A 20,302-nucleotide genomic window follows, 5' to 3' on the forward strand; every position below is an offset into this window, starting at 1 on the left:
AAGTTCCATTGCTTGGTGGCTTGTACTGAGTAAGCAAAGCTTCCTACGGATTTCTTATGGTAAGGTGGTATGATAAGTGATGCCGCCCTGGAGAACAGTGTTCTGTTTGGTTTGTGTAGCTTGAATTTAACTTGTAGATATTGTGGATCTTTTCCTTGGGAGGCTCTGTGGACAATGCTGAGTGCCTTGAAAATTACCCTTCTACCGATAGGTAGTCAGTGGAGCGATTGCAGCGTTGGAGTCATGCGTTCTTTTGGGTGGAGGTGGAGATGAAGCATTGCAGAAGCATTTTGAATGAGTTGTATTTTGGGGATGATGAATGTGGGTGTGCCAAAGTATAGGATGTTACAACAAACAAATGATGGACGGAATGCTGACAATGCAGACATTCTCCCCCAGTCAAGAGATCTGGGTTAAATCCATCGTTCTTTTGCCCACTACGCCACCCCAGTTTAGACATGGCCATATGCAAATCAGTCTTGACCCTGTGCCTCATGGGAACAGTCCAGCCCGAACTGCCAAGCCATGTCTTCCCTGGACCGGAATCAAGCATCCTAGGACCGGTTTCTGGCTATCAGCCGTCATCAGCCAGGATAGCTTGACTCCAGTGGCGTAGTGAGCACGGGTCCCACGTCTGGGAATACCCATCCCACTTAGGGCGAAAAGCGTTACAACAAACAAATGATGGACGGAATGCTGACAATGCAGACATTTTCCCCCAGTCAAGAGATCTGGGTTAAATCCATCGTTCTTTTGCCCACTACGCCACCCCAGTTTAGACATGGCCATATGCAAATCAGTCTTGACCCTGTGCCTCATGGGAACAGTCCAGCCCGAACTGCCAAGCCATGTCTTCCCTGGACCGGAATCAAGCATCCTAGGACCGGTTTCTGGCTATCAGCCGTCATCAGCCAGGATAGCTTGACTCCAGTGGCGTAGTGAGCACGGGTCCCACGTCTGGGAATACCCATCCCACTTAGGGCGAAAAGCGTTACAACAAACAAATGATGGACGGAATGCTGACAATGCAGACATTCTCCCCCAGTCAAGAGATCTGGGTTAAATCCATCGTTCTTTTGCCCACTACGCCACCCCAGTTTAGACATGGCCATATGCAAATCAGTCTTGACCCTGTGCCTCATGGGAACAGTCCAGCCCGAACTGCCAAGTATAGGATGTTGGCATAGTCAAGCTTGCAGTTTAAGAGTGGGAGAATGACTTGCAGTTTATGTTGGTGTGCAAGGTATGGAAAGTTGTGACTCAGTGTTTGCATTCAGTCATGATTGTGCAATTTTGATTGAGTGGCAGATTCTTCACACTCATTCATCCCATCCTTCTCAGGCAGATTATGCTTTCTCGTGCAACTTCTGCGTAGTACGGCATTCACCATTTACTTGAATTTTGGGGATGTCTGACTTAGCCCCACACATCATGGTGATTATTGGCAATTGCCTCAAAGCATTACCACAAAGGGGCACTAGAAACCTTCAAAAAGCTTAAAAAACATAGCCCTCTTGATTTGGGAGGAAGAGCGTAAAATAACCTAAAATTTCTTTACCAGGAGTTCTGATAAGGTTTGCACTGGGGCAGACTGGGTGTCTAGGCTTGCAGACAGTTGTTCAAATATTGTGGGTTTCCTGAATAGAGGGGCTATTTTATGGGTATTATAAATGTGGCCTTCCACAAAAGTGGGCCTTGTGTTTCAGATGTGGTGCACCAGTGAAGTGTTCCCTATTTCACTCTCTGAGTCAGTGTCTTTCTGTCCCATCGTACACACACAAAAATGTAGGTCCTTCCTACCAACAGCATTTAGCTATCTGTTGTCAAGGACCTATTGTGGACAATATCAATACTTATAATGTACTTTAGGTCAGCCCACTGATTAGCACGAGGTCTGTCCAAAATTTAGATTAGGCCACCGTAATTTGGGGAATTTCACATCAGTGCTTTAAATGGGCCGGTACTGAGTACTGGCACTTTTTTATTTTGAAGGGGAGAGTACCGGCACTTCTCAAGAGAAATGTAATACTTTTAATTGGAGAGTACCGGCACTTCTCAGACACAAGCAGGTACTCTGCAAAAGAGTACACACACTTCTAGTTTTCCATTTCATTTCAAGCACTGTTTCACATTATACTTGTGATGCAAAATTCAAGAAAATATGCCATTATGCCACTTCATGTAATTATTTACTGTTAATGTGCCATTCACTGTAAACATTTACTCTGAAAGCCTTGCTTTTTTTCATCTTTTATTGAAAATTGTATCTTATCAGAGAACAACATTTTTCTATTGATTCCAGCGCTCCATGGGAGTGCATGTGTTTTCTTGCTCTTTTTCCTGTGTGATTCTTCTCCCTTCTCTTCTCAGTATGACCCCTAACACCACCACCCAACTCTTCATTGCTCTTCCCCGCTGCCCTGCTGCTTCCATTGCTGCCTGCTATTTAATTTCCTATTCAGTACCTCACCTGCTCCACCATTGCTCCTTCCCTCCCTAATGTGTTTTTTCCTAATTTTGGAGGGCATGATAGCTGCAAAAACATGGATTATGCTTTGGCAGACTTTTTATATTTTTTAATTTACTGCTATAACATGGACAACAGCAATCTTGGAACGGTAAATTAAACAAAACCAAAATGGTCACAATGTCCTGATGTATGCACACAAGGGTGTTATAAATCATCACATAGTTTCATAGCACATATGTGCAAGTGTGATGACGTACAGGTACATATTCACAATCACACTTTCTTGCCCGTGCTCTTCCGCATCAACAAACAAGCAACCTATGTTTTTTACCCATGCTGAACAACTTTGTCAAAACGCACTGGCAAAGTAAAAGATCTGGGTAATATTATTGAAATGCAAGACCTATTGGGTTTGACAGTACTTGGTTTCATTGGATGCAGGTGGCTATTTGAGCACCATCTTGATTGGTATTTCAGTATGCAACCACTACCAAGAGCCATCAACAGCTCACCTCACGAACCCCATTGGAAACTAATATTGTCATCCACATCTAACAAGACCTAACAGGGAGACTCCCCCCCCCCCCCTTAGAGAACGCACACCTCAACACATGATTAGTAGTCCGAACTCTGATTGCATCACCCGCTTCAATTAGATATGCATTGGCCTATCCCACCTCAAGTACGAAATACAGAATCTATCAACCATCACCAATGAGCTCCTATATTCTCATAGAGCCACTAGAGCCACGTGAACCGATTCTATTACCAAACGAGCAGATATATCGCCCAAAAACCTCACCCGAGTTCACTATTCATAATACCATACCTTCCCCATACGACCCTTCTCGTCCCAAGAGACCATTTGCTGAGTTATCTGACAATGACATTCGTAACCTCCTCCTATCTTATTCCAGTCCGTTAGACCATAGTGAGCCTCCACAGAATAGTATACAAACCATTCAAACTAATCCTTGCAGAGAACCCACTCACAACCACGGATCTATAAATAGCAAAAACCTCAAAAATATCGACATAGTGCAGACAGACCTCACCCACTACACTAGCAAACTGAAATGCGTACTTATCAATTGCAGATCAGCTAGCAAACATGCGTCGGACATGTTATGTTATGTTATGTTAGTTACATTTTAATGCGCACAGCTGCTCCAGCGAAGGAGCGTCCTGGCGCAGGGAAAGGAAAACACCACATAACACAGGATCCGTCGACACGGAATAGAAAATAAAGACAGGAAATAATTAAAACAGAAGGGTTTTCAAAGCTCTGCGGAAGGACAAAAGGTCGTTCGAGAGCCGAATTTCCAAGGGAAGAGCGTTCCAGAGGGTTGCGGCTTTCACACGGAAGGAGCGACCCCCCATCCGACTAAGTCTGAAACGGGGGACGACCACCAAGGACTGTCCAAGGGATCGTAGAGAACGAGTGGGAACGTAAGACGAAATCAATGAATTAAGTATTCCAGGTGCCAACTCTCTCAGAATTTTAAAAACCAGGCAGAGAGCCTTAAATTGGATTCGCTTACATATCGGGAGCCAGTGCAGGGAACGCAGGATGTTAGAAGTGGGGCAGGATCGAGGCAGACCAACCACCGCCCTAGCTGCCGCATTCTGGACTCGTTGTAGACGAAGAATCTCGGCTTGGTTTACTCCTAATAGGAGAGAGCTGGCATAATCCAGCCGCGAGATGATCATAGCTTGAATGACCAGCTGTCTTGTGGGGGCATCGAAGAAACGCAGCAGGGGTCTTAGCCCGCGTAGTACTCCAAAACAGCAGGCCGCCACTCTCTTTGTGTGAGTCACAAAGCTAAGCGTATGGTCAAGCCAGACTCCGAGATTCCTGAGTTCCAGGACAGGGACCGGCGCTGATCCCAGCTCTGGAGGCCACCATTCATCCCCCCAGTGGTCCGCATCCCTTCCAACGATCATCACCTCAGTTTTTGACGCGTTCAGTTGGAGACAGTTGTTATTCATCCAACTGGCCACCTCTCTCAGCCCACTTCGGAACCTAATGGCATCCCGCTTGGCATCCCCGCTGATCGTCACCGCCAGCTGAGTGTCGTCAGCGTAGGAGACCATGGTAAGGTCCCATTGCCTGACGACCTCAGCCAGCGGCTGCACGTACAGATTGAAAAGCGTGGGACTCAGCGAGGAGCCCTGCGGAACCCCCATGTCCAAAGGATGATACTTGGACTGAAAAGGAGGGGTGGCAACGCAGAAGGAGCGATCACTGAGGAAGGAGCGGCACCACTGCAGAGCTGAACCACAAATGCCAATGTCCTGCAGGCGGTGTAGCAAGATGCGATGGGAGACAGTGTCAAAGGCAGCGCTCAGATCGAGTAAAATAAGCGCTGCCGTTTGACCTGCATCAAGCACACCTCGCAAATGCTCAAGCATTGCTAGAAGGGCCGTCTCAGTGCTGTGACCAGCACATCTACTACCTCATCCTCTCAAATGAGCTTGACATTGTTATCCTTACTGAAACCAGGCTAAATAGCTCCTCCTCACCTATCCTAGACGTATTGATCCCTCCCAGCCATGACATAATCCGCTTAGACAGAGCCGTGAAAACTGGTGATGGGGTAGCATGCATTTACCGAGACACAATCTCAGTTAATCAAACAGACATCGTCTCTCTATCTACCTGTGAATACCTTTGCGTCAACATCACAAACAACAACTGCATCATCAGCAAACTACACATAATTTATCACCCCCTGGTGATACGCTACCGTTCATGGAACAGATAATGGAAGTCATCACTTCCAACGACAACCCACAAGGTGCGCAGATTTACCTAGGAGACTTCAACCTCCATTGGAACAATACAAACGATCCTGCTCTAAACTGTCTTAAATTCATCCTATCAGATCAGGATCTGACCCAATTCTGTGACAGTCCATCCCACAACAAGGGAGAAACACTGGACCTCATCATAGCCAAAATGAACAATGTCACATTAGACTCCATTATCTCCTGTGGTTGGTCTGACCATCACATCGTCTTCTTCTATGTCAATATTAAGGTGACCACGAAAAGATGTCAATCTATGAAAACAAAACAATGGAAAAGGAATACTCAAAATATTAACCCAATAGAATTAGCAAATCGATGCAACACCGACCTGATCCACCAAGCAGGCAGGGTAGAAGTCCATGACCTCACAGACTTCTACAACTCTACTATTCTTGCATTACTTGACTCAACAGCCCCCCTTCAACAAAGAAACTTGTCCACTAAAATCTCTAAACCTATGGTTCAACAAGAATCTGAACTCTGACCGACGCCAACTAAGAACAGCTGAAAGAATATGGAGATCAGCACCCTCTATGGAAAACCTAAATCACCTTAGAACACTGAGGAATACATACAACAGAAAAATCTTAAAGGCTAAGGCATTCTTCTTTAGAACTCAGCTGAACGAAGCCATTAATCATCCCAAAAAACGATTTGAAATAGTTAAACAACAATCGTTCAACTCATCAAACTCTACGGAACCAAGAGAGACTGCTACACCCAATTGCGAGGACCTGGCCAACGTCTTCTTAGAAAAAAAAAAAAACATTCAACTCGACCTACAATCTTAGAATGCTCTCCTACCAGCAATCAAACATGTGTCTACATTCCACTCCCAGGCCAAGGACCAATTTACTACAATGGTGGGAGACCCAAAAAACAATGCCTCCTGGCACACCTTCATGACCTACACTGAAAATGGCATCTACAACAACCTTCTTGCGATTAATCCCTCCAATCACTTCACTGATCCTCTACCTCTTGCCATATTCAAAATGATAAAAACTTCTATTCTTCCCCAATGGTCAAAAATTGTAAACACCTCTCTTAAGCAAGGCCCTATACCTGACTGCCTCAAAGTACGGCAGGTTACACCCATACTAAAAAAAGTCAATTCCCCCTCCTCAGACCTCAACAACTACCGCCCTATATCCAACATCCCAACTCTGGCGAAACTACTAGAAAAATGTGTGCAAACTCAACTATGCAACCACATTGAGAACTTAAATCTTCTAGATCAACTCCAATCTGGCTTCCATCAAGGACACAGCACTGAATCAGCACTCACCCACATTACGGATGATATATTAAAAATGCTAGACCACAATGAAACATGTCTTTTGATACTTCTTGACTTATCCTCCGCTTTTGACATGGTTTAACATGACAACCTATTGTCCCTACTGGAACAAAGGATGGGTTTATCTGTTCTTCAATTGTTTACCTCTTTCCTAAACAACAGAACCCAAAGAATCTAGATGAAGCAATCCCTCTCCCAACCCTCCATGGTCACCGTAGGAGCTCCACAGGGCTCTGCATCTTCACCCATCCTCTTCAATCTAATCATGCAACCACTGGCAAACACGCTGAACTCTGCAAACAGTCTATATCACATGTATGCAGATGACACACAATTGTATATGAAAATCTCCTCCCCTGAGGATTTCATCTCCCTCAACGCCACTCTACATAACACTCAAAATTGGCTCACTGGCAACCATTGCATGCTCAACACCAACAAAATGGAATTCCTCCTCATCTCGCCCCCCCAACCACACTCCAAAAATAGACCTCTAGCTGAAGCATCTAACAACCTTTAACTGCTCTCCCCACATCATTGACTCCAATAAATCATTGGGAATCACCCTAGACAAACACCTGAATATGCAGGCACATATCAGTAACGCCACCAAAGGAACTAATCAATAGATGAATATCCTAAGGAAACTTAAACCCTACCTCCCACCGGTCGACTTTAAAATAGCGGTACAAGCCCTAGTGTTACCAAGAGTGCATTACGGAAGCACCACTCTATGCGGACTTCCCAAATACAAGCTGGCCCCGCTGAGGGCATCTCTTAACGCCACGGCCAGGCTGGTCTCCGGAACAAAAAGAAACAACCACATTTCCCTGACTTTAAAAGCATTGAACTGGCTTCCTTACGAGGCAAGAATACACCTAAAGGTCGCCTGCATGACCCATAAAGCCCTTCACACCAAAACTCCCAGTTACGTAGCACAAAAGCTAGAGCGGTCAGGAGGATGCACACATTCGCGAAGCACTAGCGCACTACTACTGAAACCACAAGCATTCCAAAAAAAGGGAACAGGCTGCAGAGCCTTCTCAGGTATCGCACCGAAGATTTGGAATTCATGACCACCAGATGTTCGCGGGATCCCTTCCTCCTCCTCCTTCACAAAAGAAGTGAAGATACTTCTAATGAACAAACTCCCATCCTAAGACTTTGAATCTCATGCTCCTGGCTCTCAACATATGTTATCTTACGTACCACACTCTACCTGTTAATTGAATGTATGTATATTACCCTCTACCTTCTAATGTATCTGAACAATGTTATGTAAAGCGCTCTGATACCTTCTTGGGTCATGTTCGCGCTGTATAAAACTTTATAAATAAACTTGTAGAGAAAAAAATGGCATTCAGTTCCCTCTGCAGCAGGTGCACTTGCACAGATGAGTTCAGGATACATTTTCCCACTGATCTGTGTTTGAATACAGCGAAAATGTTCTTGCAATGAGGAGACAGCTTTACCTGAGCGAAGGTAATTTGGGTAGAATACTGCTCCAAAGGATAAAGCATTTCAACTTGAATGTAATTACTAAAGCGCTCAAATGCCCGAGGATGTCTTGGCGTTGAGAATCTAAGAACATACTGAAGACAAACTGATCGAGGCTCAGCAAGTTAAAAATGTAAAGAAAACAAGCAGGATTTCAGCTGTTTACGAAAGCATTCTATCCATGCTAGATAAGACACCTTATCCTATGTCCAAAAGGGAAGGATGAGAGAGGATACGGCGCAGAGGCCAGAGTTGCCAACTCGGGAGCTGGAGATCCGGGCTTGGATCTCAAAGTTGACCCAACATCCTGTGAGCTGGGCAATCACTAATTCTTCCCCTGCCCATGAATAGCGCCTGGATACCCTCACGGGTGATAAGCTGTGCTATATAAAACTACAAACTTACAGGATCAAGCCAACCTTTTAACATGGCAGCTGTGGGCTCAGTCAAAGAACAACTGTAAAAGGTCACTTAGAAATGTACAAAGCCCCTGCTTCACCAGCGCAATCGCCCACCAACCCACAGTAAATGCAGTAAGCAGCACATGCAGTGTGAGCCTCTAAGTGACCGCTTGTGTCCCACAGGTGACTAGGATTAGGCATAGAGTCAGATATGACACACCCCTGTGGTGATACACCCATCACATACAACCCAAACATTCATCAGCTCCACACATGTTTGGATGGCAGGTCACAAGACTCATTCCTACCTGCACCTAATCTACAAGAAACCCCCTACACTCTTTTCATGCCACATTTACTTTCTGGGCCAAAGTTTGTCCATGGACATCCTTCAAGCGGCTCCTACCCTTTCAGCAAACCCAGAATGCCAGGGGCGCAATGACCAAGTCATTGGACACTGTGTGCTGTACAACAGCCGCCATCGATCACATCTGTACATATACATCTGCTTGCCCCTTGTTCATATGGCATGTTGACTGGAACCTGCACATTTTAAAACTGTTCTAAGATGGCTATCTGTAATAGCTTTTTCTGCAGCTGGTAATGTCTGGGCGGCAGCCGCGGCCGCCCAGACATGGCCAGGGGCAGCTATGGCTCCATTGTACAGTCCAGTAGACTCTGAAAGCAGATTGACATAAAGCCGAGGGTACTTTCTTCTGCGCTTAGATCTGCTGTGAAAGACTTATCAGGCCTTAGGAAACAGCCAGCATTACTGACTTTTCAGATAAAGCTGAGGCTGCCTTCAGTCTGTGGACGTGGGCTCTTGATTCATTGTTTGAGAGAGATTTTAATCCTCGTAAAGTGTCGCTGCTTTGATTTTAGTGCGGGCACATACGTCTGCCAGCAGAAGGTGAGTTTGAAAGTTCAGTAAATTACATTTTCTGTATAATAAATCGATTTGCAAAGATCAAAAGGGGCATATAGTTAGCATAAACCGAAGTGATGAAGATGACATGCATAATTACAGACCTGTGGGACTGATCCACCAGCCCTGTTGCAAACCAGGACATGCAGTGTGCACACTGGCTGGCTTGCAAATGGGAATGTAATTTGCGGTGAGACCTATGCATTAATAGGATAGATCACAAATTGCCCATTCACAGGGGGTCACAAAGCGCAACTTGTCCTGGTGAATATTAATTAGGCAGTTTGCATTTCGCGACCCAATGTGGCGTGCAAAGACAACAAACCACCCCCGCGATCTTGCTTTCCTGAATGGGAACCACTTTTTTAAAAGTGTTAGAGAGACCGATGCTGCTCCGTACCCCAAAACTAGTGAGCATGAAATGTAGGGGTCTACAGATTGAGGACGACATTATAGTTACTGACCAGGCAGTTATGGACTCCCAAAGAGTAGCGCTATAAGTCCCCTAGGACCTACTGGGTGTAATGGTTGGTGTAATTTTGAGTGGAAAGCTCATTTGTACAAAGAACATCTTTAGTTTTTTCGGTTTGCCATTTATGTTAGCACCCTCCATCACAGCGTTTAAACCAATGCCCAGGGTAATATTAGCAGAACTTTCTCCTGTGGTTCACTTTTGCTTGGGGTAGCTGTGTTTCGTAGTAGCTTGTCCTGCTGGCTGGGTAGGCCTTGGGTAATTGTATCAAAAAGTTTGTGTTATCCTAATGCACACTTCAGTTTGGGTCAGAATTCCGTTTTATTGGAAGTTGCATTTCTGGAATATGCATTCAGTTGGACAATATCTTGTTGTAGCCTTTATTAGGACAAAAATAAAGCATTAAACCTTGGATCAATGACTGGTATGAACATGCAATGATTTTGTTGCACAAATTCTGCCTGTCACATCGCTCGCATTTGAATGATAGATATGACTTTGCTGAAAGCTGTTCTAACGTTTGTTATTTTGTTATTTGGTGCAAATCCATTCAGTAGTTTTTGAGAAATGTGAGAAGAAAAAGATATTTCTTTGGTTGCAAAGCCTTCGCAAAAAAAGACCAGCTCGTGCAGGGAACTGAGGGCAAAAGACACACAATTGATGGACGGAATGCAGAACAAATCATAACATTCACCCCCCAGTCAAAAGATCTGGGTTAAATCCATCGTTCTTTTGCTCACCATGCCACCCCAGTTTAGACCTGGCTATATGCAAATCAGTCTTGACCCTGTGCCTCATGGGAACAGTCCAGCCCGAACTGCCAAGCCAGGTCCTCCCTGGACCGGAAACAAGCATCCTAGGACCGGTTTCGGGGTTTCAACCCTCTTCAGCCAGGATAGCTTGATTCTAGTGGCACAGTGAGCCCAGGACTCGTGTCTGAGCATACCTGGCGCACTTAGGGTGATAAAGCAAAAGACACACAATTGATGTGCAGGGAACTGAACAGCTCCAGCACATCAACCAGGAAGTGTTGGCAGCCATCTTGGGACTCGGAGTCCCCAAATAAAGTGAAAACAAAGAAAAGAGGGCAGTGTAGAAATACCCTGATCCCCAAGCCATGGTGTTTTTTTTTAAATTGCTGTGAAATCACAATAATCGCGAATTTGCTGCAAAAAACAAGCACGGACTTGCGCGCTTGCTTTACAATAACCCGGGGTGGGCCGGGTCCCGGGCGCAGATGATGAATATAGGAGGGGGCACACAGGGCCCCCCGCCCCCACCTTGGGCTTAACAAAGCCCCGGGGACCGCCACCTCCCCGGGGCTAATTGCAGTTATGTGGGGGGCCTCGTAGACTCATTGCCCTGGGACCACGACCTCCGGTCATGTGATACCGCCCGTGTGTGTAAGCTCCGTTGTCTCAATGATAGTATCGTTCATTTTAATGACAGCAGTGTTCTGAGCTGTGGCCTAAGTTTTAAAATGACAGTCAGGGTTTTGTCTCTGGCACCCTTAATTTTAATAACAGTGAGGTTCTGGTGTGCTGCCAGTGCCTGCTATCTTGGTGGCAGGCAGCTGATATGGTGCCATTGAAGGAGATTAGGCGGCTCTTTCCCTTTCCGTGCACCACAAGGGCTGCAGGAGTGTTTCCAAGCCCCTGTTTTGAACACTAGGACCTAGGCTTAATTTGAGCCAGTGGTTTCCGGGGCTCGGCACTGGCAGTTAATTGTTAACACCGGAGCTTGTGACAGCCTGCCACAAGGCGGTGCTGTCTTGCTCAACAGCAGTTAATTATTTATTCAATATACATTAACAGTGAGTGTTGCCTGCTGCCCAAGCCATTCTTATTGCTTTGAGGGCTTGAAATAATCTGAATTGTCACACCTGTAGGCGTGTGTTGGTTAGTAGTTCTATTGTTACTATCATTGGCAGCGTGGCAGGAGCAATGTGTGGTGCAAGCTGCAGTTGCATTTTAACGTGGGACCTGGCACTTATAATTTACAAATTAAGCACTGACTAGGTGAGACTTGGAAATAGAAGTTTGGAACTAATAAGCCCCTAATCAAATGGTAAAATACATATGTCATGATGTTTAGGTACCAGTTCCAGGGGACTGCTTCTTCCGAGACGTTCATCCCGTACAGGAGTTTTCTTTTTTCTCTTTTCTGTCGTGCTGTACCCCTCCTCATAACGTACCTCACAGCACTGTGATTAACCTGGCCACCCAGCCCACACGCCTTCAGAAGTTCCTTTGTATTGGGATACATCAATAAGATCCCAGAAAAATACAATTGAGACAAACAAACAACAAGGGTGCCTGAAAACAAGCTTTATAATAATAAAGAAATATTGCCTATAAAGATATGTACAATTTGTATTCTAATTCGAAGAATATATGCAACATAAAAAATATCATAAAGAGAGAAACACAATTGAAGCCCTTTTAAAAGATCTGAAATGCAACAAGAAGAATATATAAAACTCTAAAATAAATAGGTGAAGCATTACATAAATATACCAAGTGTTGTGACTTCTTTAAGATTTCAATTTATGTACACACTAGATATCATTTTATTAGTTGATGTTATTTAACATGTATTAAAAGGCACAGGTTTTAAAAAGTTTATTCTGAACTGTACCGGCGTCTACAGAGCAGGCTTAGATGATGTGAATTTTGCTGGCTACATCCAGTGCATCCTAGTCTGGAGCTAGAGGCACACATGCCTTCTTCTCACGTCTGGCCTGATCAGTGTGTTGACCTTGGCAACATCAATATCATAAAGCTTCTTTACAGCCTGTTTGACTTGGTGCTTGTTAGCCTTGACTTCAACAATGAAGACCAGCGTGTTATCTTCAGTCTTCTTCATGGCAGACTCCGTGGTAAGAGGGAACTTAATAATTGCGTAATGGTCAAGTTTGTTCCTACGAGGAGCACTCTTCCTGGGATACTTCGGTTGTCTCCTTAACCTCAAGGTCCTCAGCCTCCTGAAAGTGGGGGCTGTCCTAATGTTCTTTTTTGTGTGACTGTGTACCCCCTTAAAACCAGCCTTTTTAGCTTTCAAAGCCTTGGACTTTGCTTTGGTTTTAACAGGCAAGCACAAGGAGATGACGGACGGAGCACTGAAACTTTTCAAACACTCACCCCCAGTCACAGATCTGGGTTGAATCCATCATCATTCTTTAGCTCACTTTGCCACCCCAGTTCAGACACAGCTATATGCAAATCAGTCTTGACCCTGTGCCTCATGGGAACCGTCCAGCCCGAACTGCCAAGCCATGTCTTCCCTGGACTGGAAACACGCATCCTGGGACCGGTTTTGGGCTAACAGCCCTCATCAGCCATGCTAGCTTGAATACAGTGGCAAAGTGAGCAAGGGATCCATGTCTGGGCGTACCCTGCCAACTTAGGGCGAACAAAGCAAACACAAGGAGATGGTAGACGGAGCGCTGAAACTTTTCAAACACTCACTCCCAGTCACAGATCTGGGTTGAATCCATCATCATTCTTTAGCTCACTTTGCCACCCCAATTCAGACATGGCCATATGCAAATCAGTCTGACCCTGTGCTTCATGAGAACAGTCCAACCCAAACTGCCAAGCCATGTCTTCCCTGGACAGGAAACAGGCATCCTGGGACCGGTTTCGGGCTAGCAGCCCTCATCAGCCAGGCTATGGCATGGTGAGCAATAGAACAATGGATTTAGTCCCAGATCTCTGTACTGGGGTGAATGTATGACATTGTTCTGCATTCTGTCCATCAATTGTTCTTTTTGCATCGGTTTTACCAGGGACAGCTTTCTTCTTGGCCTTCGGTGCCATGTTCGGGTGTAAAAGGCATGGAGCTTTCTCATATTTCCTGTAGCCTTTTTTAATTGCCGACACTTCATACACTTGATAATCACATGAACAACCTCCTGTTATTAGTTAGCATTGTTTCACCTTTATGTATGGATGACCTAGGGGTTGTACTCCTTTTTTGTGAGTTTAGTCTTTTTAAATGACATACTAGCACAAGACATTGTTTTGTTATTTTACATGTGTAGAGAAATGCAGTATAAATTGCATTTCTTTTTAAAAGATATTGCTTCTTAATTTTTGCGCTTAATATTTTCTAGGGTATTGAAAGCTAAGCATTTGTTTTTGCCATTTCACCTTTGATTGAAAGGAAATACCTTTTGGAACACCTCAGCTCTTATGTCCCATCTCACGATGGCAAGATGGAATTAAAAATATGTGGCGATGTCTCCAGGGACGAGCCCGTTGTCTGGGCCCATAATTAAATATCTGGAAAGTGCCCCAGCACTAGCTGAGGTGGAGCAAGTGCTGATGTCAAAATCTCCCTTTTACAGTCTTTTTGTCCACTCTTTGAAACATAGAACTCTCTTAGATTCACTTAAGGTCTCAACTGCTAAGCAAACATAGTTCCTACATGACACTGTGGAGTCTATGGCCCTGATGTATCATTGCGGTTTGTGCTGTCAAAGGCTGCGGTTTGCAGAGTCACAGACTTTGCGATGACAAAATGCAGAGATGCAATGAATTTTTTGTGGCTGCATGAGGAGTCGGTCATGATGTTGAGATATGCACTGTAATGCTTACGCCCTTAAGACTGAGTTCTATTGTTCCGGGCGCTCTCTGAATCGATACGATACTTTAATTTTTGAACCACTCTCACCGTGAGGCTTGTTGGTTGTGCTCTTAGTCAGTTGTTATTTATGGTTCTTAGGGATCGTGACCCATTGTTCTATTAAAATGCAAAACCTACATATACTTTGACGCGGCCGGCCCTTTTGGGTTGTTGGCGAAACGCTGTGTACACCTCTGTCTATTTCTTATTATTATACGCAGCCGGCCAGGAGTGGTTGTAGGCATCATGCCGTGTACTGACATCATATGCTAAATAAAGGTTTTACAAAAAAAAAAGATGCAATGAATTTAGCTTCTATTTCTAAAAATGTTTTTTTTGTTCATTACAAATCACTAATAGGAAGGGGCGTGATAAGGTGGCCTTGCATGGTTACTGAATCCCTCGAAGTGTACTGAGCTCATCTGCCATTTAATTCTAGGTCAATGCTTTATAAATACCCCCAATAAAAACAAATATCTAATAAAAATCAGCCCCCGGCCCCGCCTCCGTGTGTTGTGAACTAGATTCAGGGGCTGGGGCCAGAAGGCATCCCCACCTGAACAAAAAGCAACCCAGGGCGCTAATTACAGATGCTGTTATAATATTAGATTGATGTTCACTTTCCATTTCGGAAACATGTAAAGTGCAGGGAACACAGCTCACTCGTTTGCATGAGTAACTTTTACTGCACGGCTGCGTCATAAATTCATACCTTTGACGGATGGCAATATTTACTTTTTATTCCAAACGTGTCAGCCAGCAACTGCTCGCTGGAATTGATGGTCCCGGGAGCTGATTTTGCAGCAATCCTGGTTGTAAACCGCCTAAAGGATCGCGCCTAGACAGCCTGCCAATGAAATTACAGGCACTTCCCTGCTAATGCATGCAGTCAATGAGACACAACCGCAGAGGGCAGTTTGTTAATCTCCATTGGTTTTAGTGTCAGCCATATATTATTTGCTTCTTTTTCTTTTCCTTCACCCAGGGCTTAATTTGTGCCGGTGGCTGTAGCTGGGGACAAAGGTAGAAAGTAGGAATGCAATAGAAGGTTTTAGTGTCAGCTAAAGAGGCAGGCCTTGTAGTGAGCTGTAAAGAGAGCCATGAAAAAGGCATGAAGGGGAATCAAAACTGGGCACTCTTGGCATTCAGCAAGCCCATCTTTGAAGGTGTCAGCGGTGGGCTCCAAGTGTACATTTTGGGCCTTGCACTTATTGCTTGTTTATTTATTTATTTATTTATTTATTTAAACCAAGCACTGCCTTCAGCACTGTAAACTGAGGGGCATATGTACATGAAAATGCTGCAGCGCAGTGCTATTGCAAATTTGGCAGTGCAGCGCTCTGACATTTTTTAAACACAGGGATGCGCCGTATTTACAAAAATACGCTCATCCTTGTGTTTCCTCTAGCGCGGACGCAAAAAAGCTGCCTAGAGCCAGTGCAGGCACCCTGCTGCCATGTTGCAAGGGTGCCCGCGCAGCAGGGGCAATTGTTTATGTGCAGGAAGGGGCACCTTCCTGCACATAAACAATGAATAATGGCGATTTGCTCTTTCTATGTGTGCTGCAATTAATGATTTCTCCTCGTATTGCCATGCTCCGATCAGGTGTTGCCTGGCCTTAGTTTGTGGTACTGCTTCAGCCTTGTAAATCTGGGGCAGTGTCAAAAAGCAAAGGGTGTTGCGGTGGACCACCCACTGCACACCCCTTTGCCGCAGCGGTCTGTGGGGGAAAGGGACATATTTACAAGGTGGCTTTAAGTCACGTTAAGTGGCTTAGCTCCATCTTGTAAATATGGGGAATGGCGCAACACCACCGGATCATCAAAAAAAGTGATGGCTCGGTGGCAAAAGGAGCTTGTAAATATGCCCCTGAGTTTTCATGAGTAAGCCCACCCTCTGTTTTCTCCCCTTGAAGTTCACAAGTGGCAAGTGTCTCATGGCCAGGAGGATGGATGAGTTTAAAGTTCCAAGTAGGATTCTGTGATTTGATGAATGAAGTGTGCATGGCATGTCACAGGGCTGCAAGTTGGTTGTGTTGTGTTCACTGGTCTAGAAAGGAAAGCGTACATTTTGACTTGATGGTTTTTGTTTTTGTGAGAAAGTAGTCTAATGAGGACACACACCATTGTTCATTTGAGGCCAACTGATAAAGCCCCGCCCACATTAAACTAAAGGCTAAAACATGCCCGCATGCACCCTGGGAACTTTCAAAGGACTTCAGTGTCATATTTATGCTCTTTAGGCCTAATCACCAGTTTAGCTGCTATTTATCGCACCTGGTAAACAACAATATCACAGGGTATCGGCTGCGATAAATAGCATCTATTACATGTTATTGGGGGACAACATGCGGATTTTGGTGTTTTATGCACAAAAATCTGCATGATATGGTAAATACCCTATTCTTTTTCCCTGTTAAATGTAGCAGTTGTTTGACCCGCCGAAATTTAAAGGAGGTTGAGGTATTTCACTTATCTGATAATTATCGGATGCATTCAACACAACCAAACTTGTAATTCTGACCCATGGGTAAACAGGGGTTTGCGCATGCGTCGGAATTAACCGACCCACTCATCATCAGGCCCTAAATGTTTTTGTGAATCAACCCTTCACATCCTGTCATGGATTCTTAATTTAAAACCAAAGGGGATGATGGACGGAGTGTTGAACATTTCAAGCACTCACCCCCAGTCAACTGATCTGGGTTTAATCCATCATCATTCTTTAGCTCACTCCGCCACCCCCTTTCAGACATGGCCATATGCAAATCAGTCTAACCCTGTGCCTCATGGGAACAGTCCAGCCCAACTGCCAAGCCATGTCTTCCCTGGATCGGAAAAAAGCATCCTAGGACCGGTGTCTGGCTAATGCCAGACGTGCGTCCCTTGCTCACTTTGCCACTGGATTCAAGATAGCCTGGCTGATTAGGGTTATGAACCCGAAACCGGTCCTAGGATGCTTGTTTCTGGTCCAGGGAAGACATGGCATGGCAGTTTGGGCTGAACTGTTCCCATGAGGCACAGGGTCAGACTGATTTGCATATGGCCATATCTGAACTGGGATGGCAGAGTGAGCTAAAGAATGATGATGGATTAAACCCAGATCAGTTGACTGGGGGTGAGTGCTTGCAATGTTCAACACTCCGTCCATCATCCCCTTTGGTTATATATTTTTAATTGATCACAATGCCCATGAATCACCTTTGATGTTCTACTCAACAGTGGTTAATTTGTAAAAAAAAAAAGTGTTGGGGCTCTCATCAGGAGGCAGCTTGCACCAGTCCATTTCTCCTGTTAGTACCGCCTGAAACAGAAGCAACTACTAACCATGAAAGTGAGGAGGAGGATGTGGCGTAATGGCCAGAACTGCATCTTCGAAGCTGGGGAACCAGGTTTGACTCTTGGTGTCTGTTCAACATCCTGTGATTCTGGACATATCCCTTAATCTCCCCGTGCCTACCATAAATGAATGTGTCCTTAACTGATGATCATGAAAGGTGCCGGTGTGTATGATATAGTGTTGGTGCTGAGCTCCAGAAACCACCAGCTCAAATTAAGCACTGCTACTCAAGGTCATTAGGGACGAGAAAATAAAAACGTGTGTATTATGTATGAAACCAGCTGTGGGTTGGAAATCCTCTGTCTGGACTAACATTAAGTATCTGGGATGATAGATGGATCTGATGATTTTGTGATCACCAACTACACATTGACTTGCCTCTTGGTGCTTTAATAACAGGTGTGGGTACTTTTGAGGTCAGTGATACTCATTTCATCAACCTCAGCCAGATGAAAGATGGGTTAGGAAGCTAGTTCTGGATCCTCGCCCCCGCTCCAACCTACACTGACGTTTCTGCAGCTGGCACTCAACACACTGAACTGCCTTGGCGGCTCAGAGGTGAATTACTGCTGTAACAGTCATGCAATGGCCGCTTAGTTGATTAATTGAAAAATGTGAACTGGCCAAGGTCACCCAGCGGCTACTGCTAAGCGGGGATTAAAACTCAGGACACCATCTCTCGGTGAGGGGAGGGGACAGGGGTGGAGGGAAAGGGACAGGGGTGGGGGAATGGGTCAAACGAATGGATCGAAGCTCTAACTTTGACTCTCACAATGATAAAAAGAAACTGGGCATAATAGGTGCAGTTAATCCTCGTGAGGAGCTTGGGCAGTGGTCACAGCCGAACAACCCCAGCCCAAGTCAGAATATACATAACGAAGTATGCGCTATAAATTGTTTTTTATCTCCAATGAAATCACCAGCACATCCTGGCAGCGTAGCAAAAGTAATTTACACTGGGTAGCAAAAGGCCAGGCCATAATTGTTCTACTGCAAAGCCGCCTGGAACCTCTGATTCATTATAATATGAATATTGTACGCCACTAGGGATTAGAATTAGCCTTTTCAATTTGGAAATGTGTGTTCGGCTCCATAGCGAGCTTAAACCCGGCTTTGTCAGGCAGCCATTGCTCCGCATTACAGTCCATATAACTGCGAGCATTAATACAGTGATAGCCAGACCTAAAGGAAGTTTAAAGCAGTGCTTAATTTGTAAAAAACATAAGTGCCAGGGCTCTCGTCCGGAGGCCACTGCAGCTTGCACCAACCATCGCCCCTGCCAGCGCTGCCAATGATAGTAACAATACCCCTACTAACCATCACACTCCTACAAGTGCGACAATTGAATCTATTCCAGGCCCCCAAAGCCATACATTGACATGGGCAGCATCTAATAGTAATTTCTAGTGTATATTGAAATAACTAACTGTTGTTGTGGTCAGCGATAGATTAACCAAACAGCGCCACCTTGTGGCAGACTGTCACAAACGCTGGTGTTGACAATTAAGTGCCGGTGCCGAGCACCCGAAAACACCGGCTCAAATTAAGCACTGGAAAAGTTAGAAAGCTCAATTCTATCAGGAAGTAAATTCTCTAGAGAAGTATTGAAGACAGCCATGGAGCTTGCGCCTGGTTGTGCTGTGATCTGCTGCTGTTGTAATACAGAGAAACGTGTATTAACTCTACTGTAACTTGTCATTAAATTTCCTACGATCCCTGATTCAGATATACTCTGGAACCCCTGGTCAATGGACCGTTTGTAAGTGCTTAGAAGTGTAAAGGGGAGAAATAACTTGTCCCATCAGTTTTCACAGTCACAATGATTCATGACTCTGAAGAATCACAGACTCCAGGTTCTAGGTTTATTACAAAGCTAAAAATAACGGAACATACAGGCATCCCAAGATGAGGTAGTAAAAATGCATCGCAACTAATACAAAGCCAACCCTACGAACCAGGTTCAATCTCTGGAGCATCAAAAGGATGACGAATTCCAGAACGCAGGCAATGAGTGCCCCCACGCCAAGATTAGTCTTCATTGGAGGTTCGTAAGTAACAAGCATTAGTCTGTCTCTACTCTACCACTAACGTGACATCCCTAGTTGGCATTCCCCAGGCAGGTTCAGGAAAAGGTGTCAGCGCATGAAGACTTCCTAAGAAGTGCACTCACGTTGAATGGGTCAAGTAGCCTAAAGCCGCAGAGCTCGTTCTAAGATGCTCCTTCTCTCTCCACCGATCTCCTCTCCTAACTCAACCTCCGGGGCACTGTCCCTAATTCCAACACCAAAAACACAAGGCACGCCCATTACACATCATACGATCGCCTCATCCAGCTGGACACCTCCTCGTAGGTGATTTTCCATTTCGTTTCGATACTCCCAGTCTCTTGGCTCGATGACCTTGATTCCCAGGCCTTCTCCAGTGAGAAAGAACACCGTCTCACATTATCAGCAGTCCTTGT

The 20,302-nt window shown here is 45.0% G+C and overlaps 1 protein-coding gene and 1 pseudogene across 8 annotated transcripts in view; one reads left to right on the top strand and one right to left on the bottom strand.

The window, feature by feature from the left end:
* Positions 1-20,302, top strand: part of DAB2IP (DAB2 interacting protein) — a 1,477,580-nt gene that overhangs the window by 772,143 nt on the left and 685,135 nt on the right. The gene's annotated exons all lie outside the window — the stretch shown is intronic.
* On the bottom strand, positions 12,533-13,694 carry LOC146868740 (large ribosomal subunit protein uL23-like; annotated as a pseudogene).

The sequence above is a fragment of the Triturus cristatus genome, chromosome 1_2 (genome assembly GCF_964204655.1).
Source record: "Triturus cristatus chromosome 1_2, aTriCri1.1, whole genome shotgun sequence".
Lineage (NCBI taxonomy): Eukaryota > Metazoa > Chordata > Amphibia > Caudata > Salamandridae > Triturus > Triturus cristatus.